Below are 8,575 nucleotides of genomic sequence, written 5' to 3'. Positions count from 1 at the left end.
CATAGAGGATAGGGTATACGTGTATGCGTTTATATAAATGAGTGTATGTACGTAGCGCTTGGGTTTGTACTGTCTTTTAAGACAGCCCGCGGTTACATTATTTATAAGTTGAATGTGCATACCTGTATGTTCCCATCACCACCTAGCTGAACTTCTTGTAATGTGACATAGCCATCGAGACTACTCACCGTGTGAGTGAGTACAATTTGATCTGTTTGAAATCTGGGTTTGGGAGAGGATGCACTGATATTCATGGTGACAACTCACTTCCGAGATCTGGTTTGTCGTTGTGTTCTTATTCCAACTAGCTGGAGGGATGTGCGTGAGCAGTGCGAACCATGACAAAGTCACCCACTCGTTTCATTTTGACATGTTCCCTTCCATAAAAAAAATGTGCAAATTGGATCCTCAGCATGTGTCGTCGGCTACCTCTTACAAGATCAAATTTAAACAGTATTATTCAGATGTGAAACGTCTTATGACAAATGCTCGGGATTTTACATTGCTTAGAGCATCTCCAATAGAAGATATATATATATACCTGGGGATGTAAAAGTAGGTATTGTATAATTTATATCACCAAAAGAAATGCCTTTAATTTACATCTTCAAAAAGAAGTCTCGACTTCAACAAATGATGTATGTTTGGTGATGTCTAGTGCTCCAACAGATGATGTATTTGAAAATGTAAACTAGTTCTTGGGCGACATGGCGGCGGTGCGGCTCCGGCCGAGGGCCGAGTAGAGATGGGCGCCGGCGGCCGAGCGTGGAGACGGGCGCTAGCAGGGGAGCTCGAATCGGGCAGCCGAGCATCAAATTGAGATGAGGAGCGGGGCGGGGCGGCGGCGAAACTCGAAATGCGCCGGCGGCTGAGCTTCAAATGCAATGGGGCGGACCGACGGAGCTTCAACTAAGGTGGGGCGGGGCGACAACACTTGAATCAAGCGGCAGCGTGGCGGAAAACGGGGCGGATGCGGTGGAACCTCGTCCTCCGCTGGTGGTGGATGTGGATCACGACGGCGACTAGATGTGGAGCCTGCCGAGCTCCATCCTCCGCAGCCGACTCGAGCGGGCGCTCCTCGAGGATCCCCGGTGGCGTCACCATGGGAAGATGAGCGCGGGAGCGACGACGACGACCGCGCGGTAGGAGGAGGCGGCCATGGTGGCCCGGTGGCGAGGGCGAGGCGCTAGAGCTGGCCGGAGCAACGGGGAGGCGCCGAATTTGGCCGAAATCGGCCGGTGACGGCAACAGCAAGGGGATCAACGGTTGGAAACTTTCATGATGACGGTTGGTTGACGCGTGGCTGGCCGTTTTACATCTGGGTTTACATCTCCAGCGGTTGGAATGCAAATTTATATCTTCAAATGTTATATTTTACATTATCTAAAGCAGGTGACGTAAAAATATATACATCTACATCATCTATTGGAGCGGCATTTTTAGGCCTTGATGATGTAAAAAATAGTTATTTATACATCTATATCATTTATTGGAGATGTTTTTATAATTCAAAAAATGTATCACCCCTTAAGGCCACGACAATTCACATCCAAGGAAGATCTTGGCATTAATGTCATATGAGTACATTTTTTCTTTTGTTTTGAGATGAGGCCAAAGACTGCGCTGTTTTAAGTAATGCGTAACTAAAATGTTCACATCCGAAATCCTCTCTTTAACCTAAATGATAAGTGTTATATGTGTGGCACGTAGTAACACCATCTTCGCGTTTTTACAACTAAAATTACCATAAAAAAGGGAAACGAAATCTAGAAAACTAAAACTGTTCATCCAAACAGAAAGTTGTCATACTTCACATCCCCGAGTAACTAAAGGTACCATCAAAAAAGTCAAAGCAAAATTGCTTCATGCCAGACATATGGCACTTATCAGAGTCCCTCTTTAATTTCTATAAAAAATGTTATTTTATGCTTTTTTTTTGTAGAGAGGCCATATTTTTTTGCTTCTCTCGCTTATCCATAATAATTGTCGTTGATTTAGTACATCCATATTAATTATCATTGATTTAGTACAATTAATATGTTATTTTAGAATCAGTACAATTAATATGGGAAAAAAAGCTAGTGGTCAACCGACCGATCTTTTCTCTCAAGTCCGCGAGGTTCTACGCTTGACACACGTCTTATGGGCCAGCACACCGCTTCTCTCCTTCATCCCTTTCTCTACTAAAATGGCCGCATATTTTATCTCTCCTATCCATGCGTTGAATCTGACCTTCGCCTGCAATCTCTTTATGGATCTCATCTGAACATACAAAACGCTCCGTACTGCAGTTCTTGCAACCGGGCACCCGTTTCGAAAAGGCATACCGCAACAAACAGCATGATGCAGAGACCACGGGGTGCTCTCACCGTTGCAGCCGTCGGCGTTCTTACAAGTTTTCGCAACGATAGTACTATTGCAGGAATACATAGGAGAAGCTGGAGATGTTTGGTCATATTGCAATGAAGGTTTTGCAACGAGAGTCTTGTTACAGAAAAATAAAGAAGAAGTTTTGCATCAAGGGTTTTGTTGCAAAAAATAGAGAAGAATATTTTTTTTTGCAACAGGGTCTTGTTACGGTATATCATAGAAGAGAAGATTTTGCAACAGAGGTCTTGTTACACAAAATTAGAGAAGAAGGAATTTTGTAACATGTCTCTGCAGCAGAAAGTTAGAGAAGAAAAGATTTTTCAACAAGAGCGTTGTTACAGGAAATTAGACAAGAAGAACGGATGGCATAATCAGATGGCTCGCGAGGCGGCGGATGCGTGACGACGTGTAGCACGGCCCAATTAATATGGATACGAGGTGAAAACTGAAAAAATAGCGGGCCTCGTGGTGGGCTGCCCGGTGCATGGACCGGGTCTTTGTGTGCGCTGTGCGGGAGCGGGCTTTGTAAAGTGCGAAGGCGCGGGGTCAGCGTGCCTGCCATCCGGCGAGTGACGCCTCCGTTCAAAATGAATCGTGTCGGTCTCGGTAACGACCCACCCGCGCGTGCCGCGTGGTATGGCACAGGGGGAGCGGAAGAGACGAACGGCATTCGCTTTGCCTCGCTATCCACCCGTTCACAGAATCAACCGATCTCGACTGGGACCTGAGAAGAAAAGGAGTCCACGGATTTTTTTTAAATTTTTTTTTTGAAACTGGAGTCCACGGATTTTGGAACCTAAACCGAGAACAGCTCTATTTTTGCAGGAGTTTCGAAGAAATTTCCAAAGGGTTCATGCAACGTTCCACACCCGTGGAATCTGGGACAACATTTTTCTATGCTTTTTTTGACACCAAACATTTTCTATCCTTATGACTAAGGGCATCTTCAACGGCAACCCGTAAATACCTTTTTACATCTATGCGTTGATAGGAACCAGTCCACGGATAGTATATGGGAGGATCATCCAACGTTAGCCGCATGCATTTCAAATCGCATTTTAACTAATCGGATAAAATTCATGCAAAGCGGTCAATACTAATCAAAGTTCGGATAGAAAACAACACAAATCATTCATACATAACATGCAAATTAAGTCTAGTACAACAATGTCTGAACACTTGATCTGTGCATTGTGTCATTGCCGAACATACAACTTAGCTATGCTAACATTTGAACTTCATGTGATTCGCCATGGGTATGAAGAACATCCAGAGAATTGATATTTGCCAACACCGGCGGAGCTACGTGTTGATAAAATCGGCCGTGGCCCGCCCAGCTCATAGCAATTACAGTGAAGATTTGAGAGTAAACTCAACCATGAGCTTTAGAATTATGAGTCTTCCTTTGTACCGGCCCGCCCTTGTTTTCTACCATAGCTCCGCCACTGTTTGCCAAACTTCAAAATGAGTATGGGGAGCATCCACAGAATATATTGACAACAAAAATCAAAAGAAAGAAGCTTCTTGGGGCACATCCAACATAACAAAACCATCGAGCAGATTTTAGGTTTTTTAACTTAGAAATCAATATCATAACAGAGAAGGTCGCCCAAGCAAGGTCATTCCTCTTCCGCTAAAAAAGAAAAGAAAAAGAAAAGCAAGATTGTTCCTGCTATCATTGCAATTGCAGTTCCATAACCTGTGAATTGCAGATAATTAGATAGGACAAGCAACATTCCATACAGTCCGTGCCTTCTGATGATTAGATCACACAAGACACCAAAAAGATTTAGGAGAATCATGAAAAAAAATTCTTCTATTTTGGGATGACCGATTCTCTGAACAAAGTACTAAACCGTACGGTATTTTGAAATATGGCAAATTACAGTTCAACCATTTCCAGCTAGGTTTACATGGTTCCAAGTGAATAACAATTACCAATCCCTTAGAGGATTTACAGCCAGACTTGGCAAATCCGACCCATTATATGTCCATGGACGCTTCTGGGCATGCTCGCGGGCGCATCCGGACGGGCCCTTGTATTTCGCTCCCTGCATTCACATATCTTAAATCTGGGTTCTCAAATCCTTGCAAATCCATGCACGTCGATCATAAAAGCCAATGTCGCGCATAAATAACAAATGTTGGTACCGAGCATAGATAGTGTTTACATAAAATTTATTTTAAGTGCACAACTCAAGCATTAGCTCCTTGGTTTCCATTGTGGGCCCACATGTGCTCCACAAGATCATTGAGTAGCTGCGTGTGCATCTGATGATCTTGAAGATTCTGATGCATCTGCCGAAAGTTCATAAGCTGAGCCATAGCTTGATCTTTCGGGATTTCAACTTGTTCTCCAGGTGCTTCAAAATCATTGGTTTGGACTACACCATCATCCTCATCCTCGGTAATCATATTGTGCAGAATAACACAACATGTCATCAGCTACCACAAAGTTTCTGATTCCCACATCATTGCAGCGCTTCGCACAATTCCCCAACGAGATTGAAGCACACCAAATGCCCTCTCCACATCCTTTCTAGCCGCTTTCCGCATTGTTGCAAAGTGGCTCTGTTTATTGCCATGCAGTTCGGATATGGTCTTCACAAACACCACCCACTGAGGATAGATACCATCGGCAACATAGTATCCCATGTTGTAGTCTCGGCCGTTGACGGTGTAGTTGAACGGCGGTGATTCTCCATTGCAAAGCCTCCTGAACACCGAAGATCGTTGAAGGACGTTGATGTTGTTGTGAGAACCCGACATTCCAAAGAAAGCACGCGAGATCCATAAGTCATGTGATGCCACCGCTTCTAATATGATGGTGGCCTCTCTGGTGTTATCTTGATACATTCCCCGCGAATCTTTGGGACAGTTCTTCCCTTGCCAATGCATGCAATCAATTGATCTGAACATTTCTAGAAACCCCCTTGCGTCTCCAATAGCCAATAATTTCTCCGTGTCCTGCGCATTTTGTTCTCCGAGATACTCAGGTCCAAACACCTCCACCATGGCGGGAGAGTGGATTGCTCTACTAGAGTTGGCGACGCAGAGGCTAGGAACGACTGCGGAGCGCCCGCGGCGGCGAAGCTGCGAGACGGATGACGTGGAGGAAGAAGGGAGGAGATAGCAAATGAATCCGACAGGTCTTGGGGGTGGAATTGATGTAATTTACGATGAGGCCGGGCTGTCGGGTCCGACGTGGCGGGCATGTTCAAGCACCCCCATATCTGTCTCATATTTGGGTTGGATATGAGGGGTGCCGGTCGACCTGGGTGTTTGAGGCCTGTTTGAGGGGGGCATCTGAGTCAAAAAATCGTGACCAGATAGTGATCGGGCAGCCCATCCAAACGTATGAGATGGGTTTGTGCGCCCGGCTGTAGATGCTCTTATGAGTTAAAGTGCACAAAAAAGTTCGCTTGCTATCCTTCTCCCAGCTGATGTTCACCGGTTATCGTTACCCTGGAGTTTCCCACCCCCAAAGTTGGGTGTATTCTCCCTTGCTGGTTTACCGGTTGGCAACCAGCGCAAATCTCTCCCTTCCTCTTAGGTTCGTATTCGTAACTTTGTTTTTCTCCAACTTTATTTATGAAATATAGCATCCTGCTGTCTTTAAGTAAATAAAAATAGAAATAAAAATGCCAGGTAAATCATCATCACCATTACATACAAAATATTTGTGTCTGTATTGCAAGTTTGCAACACACAAACAATTATCTAGCCAAACAATATAATACTATGATACGACTCTGCATAAACAAGCGCTAGGCGCACACGTTGACACACACAGCATATAACATACACACACATCGTTCTTATTCAAACGGAGGCCAAACCAAGGCGCCGTGGAAGGATCACTTTCACTCCACCCCGTGTGGCATCAAACCAATATGATGTCGCTGCGATGCCATTTATTCTAGCGAGGAGTGGAGCGAGCGCCCCCCGTCCATCATAGCTCGAGGAACACAAACTCCTCGACGGCCGGGATGGCCCCAATCTTCTCGAGCGTCTTCTTGTCCGGCTCCTCGTCCACGCCGATGGCCATGATCGCCTGCTTGCCACGGGAGGTGCGGCCGACGCTCATGAAGCTGACGTTCACATTCCTCTCCCCGAGGATGTTCCCGACCTTGCCGATCATCCCGGGCTGGTTGACCTGCCGGCACAGGATCAGGTTCCCCTCCAGGCTGACGTCGAACTCGTAGGGCCCGACGATGGTCAGGTGGGGCACGCCGTACTTGACCCTGCTGACCATGACGATGTCCCGGCCGTCGCTGATCGCCCCGGCGAACCTGGACTGCACGTGCGAAAGGCGCACCTGGATGGACTCCAGCGGCGCCTCGGCGGCGGCGTTGTCGTGGGAGACCCGCTCCTCGGTGATGCGCAGGCCGCGTTGCTTCGCCGTGTAGTCCGCGTCCACGAGGTTGACGAAGGTGCTGGACACGGGCTCCACGATGCCCTTGGTGACCATCGCCCGGAGGAGCCTCGTGTCGAGGTCGTCGGGGTCCCTGGCTGAGGTGTACACCACCTTGACGCCCTTGATGCCGCTCTCCCCGGCGACGAGCTGCACTGCCGGCCTCCCCAGCTTCTCCGCCAGGGAAACATACGGAGCTAGCTCTGACATGACCTGTAAAAGGAAGAAACAGATTTAGAAGAAAGATTTGCCGCATAATCACAGTCTATCACCGACATCTCAACTTCTCAAGAAGCTTCGTGCGTACCTCTGCTGGGACCATGGGAGCATTCACGGCGGTCGCTGCGAGCTCACCTCTCAGTGCGCCACCGACGGCTTCAGCAATTTCGATGGCGACGCCTTCCTGCAATGCGGCAAGTTCAGGTGCGTTGGTACCTCAAAAAGAGCGGCAAGTGGTTTGATTACATCCACTGAAACATTTATCGTAGCTAAGACGCCGACCTGCGCCTCCACTGTGCTTGCTCCAAGATGGGGCGTGATAGTGACATTCTCATGAAGAACCAGCTTGCTGTCCTTCGCCGGGGGCTCCACAGTGAAGACATCAAGAGCTGCCTGATCCAGATTGGCAAACAAAACCTCCACCTTTCAGAGAAATCTCCACACCGGCGAGCCAGAAGAAAGCTGAGAAGAGGAAGCTTCGAATCACCTGAGCAACTTTGCCGGAGTCCAGTGCCCTGACCAGAGCATCCTCATCGATCACTCCGCCCCTGGCCACATTGACGATCCGCAGCCGGTCTTCATCTTCCCGAAGGATTCGTCGTTGAAGACCTTGGATGTCGCCGGGGTGAGCGGCATGTGGAGGGAGATGAAGTCTGCCTTGGCGATGGCCTCCTCGAAGGACACCAGCTCTGCTCCAATGGCATGGGCCTTATCGGCCGGGGCATAGGGGTCATGGGAAATCACATGCATCCCTATCCCTTTCGCTCGCCTTTCCACCTCTGAGCCAACCTTTCCAAAGCCCATGATGGCAAGAGTCTTTCCAACTAGGGAAACTCCAACGTACTTGGCTCTTTGCCATTTGCCTGTGGGAAATCAGTTCAATACTTTTATTAGTAAGAATGAACGAGTTCACTCGCATCACCTGTGGAATATTTTTGCTTTTGTATTCCGTGATTAAAAGTTACTCCCTCCATCCCGAATTACTCGTCGCTTAAACAGATGATCTAGCACTACAATACGTCTAGATACATCCGTTTGAGCGACAAGTAATTCCACGAAGGAGGTATTTAAGTGTTAAGTTTATGTGACAATGTAAACATGCAAGATAGGAGCATAATCAATTTGAAATAGCTAGATTGGAAACACTGCTAAGGGCCTCTTTGATTCGTAGGATTTGAAAATGTAGGAATAGGAAAAGTATAGGGTTGAAGTTTCATGCCCACTTGAATGTTAGCAACAGGATTTCCCCACACTCTGTTACACCCTTCCTTGGGGGACCCAGTTGTTAAGTGGCGAGGTGAATTCATCGTTAAAACTTCATGGTAAAAACTGAAAATACCTACTAGATAGTTAGATAGGATTATATAGCAACTTTTGCAGGCAAACACAAAGGCAGCCTACATCCATCGAATTTCCTCCTTGACAACGCATGATTTTGTTTGGCTTCAGAAGTGCCAGAAAGCAACAAGTTCCAAAATATCAGTGACCGATTTGGCCTCTACATGTAGCACTAAATTTTTTGCCACATAGCAGATCAAAATGCTAAAGTTGAACAGGGATCATATTCCCCAC

At 47.0% G+C, this 8,575-nt stretch overlaps 1 pseudogene across 1 annotated transcript; it reads right to left on the bottom strand.

The window, feature by feature from the left end:
• Positions 1-6,071: 6,071 nt before the first annotated feature.
• Positions 6,072-7,822, bottom strand: LOC125513928 (D-3-phosphoglycerate dehydrogenase 2, chloroplastic-like; annotated as a pseudogene). Its single transcript, XR_015613922.1, has 4 exons — positions 7,491-7,822; positions 7,286-7,396; positions 7,092-7,187; positions 6,072-6,997 (listed from the first exon to the last, which is right to left on the bottom strand). The product of XR_015613922.1 is annotated as a D-3-phosphoglycerate dehydrogenase 2, chloroplastic-like (transcript).
• Between the last annotated feature and the right edge of the window lie 753 nt (positions 7,823-8,575).

Source organism: Triticum urartu, chromosome 1A (assembly GCF_056163025.1).
Source record: "Triticum urartu cultivar PI428250 chromosome 1A, HENAU_Tu73, whole genome shotgun sequence".
NCBI classification, from domain to species: domain Eukaryota; kingdom Viridiplantae; phylum Streptophyta; class Magnoliopsida; order Poales; family Poaceae; genus Triticum; species Triticum urartu.
This window is presented reverse-complemented; position numbering and strand designations above follow the sequence as displayed.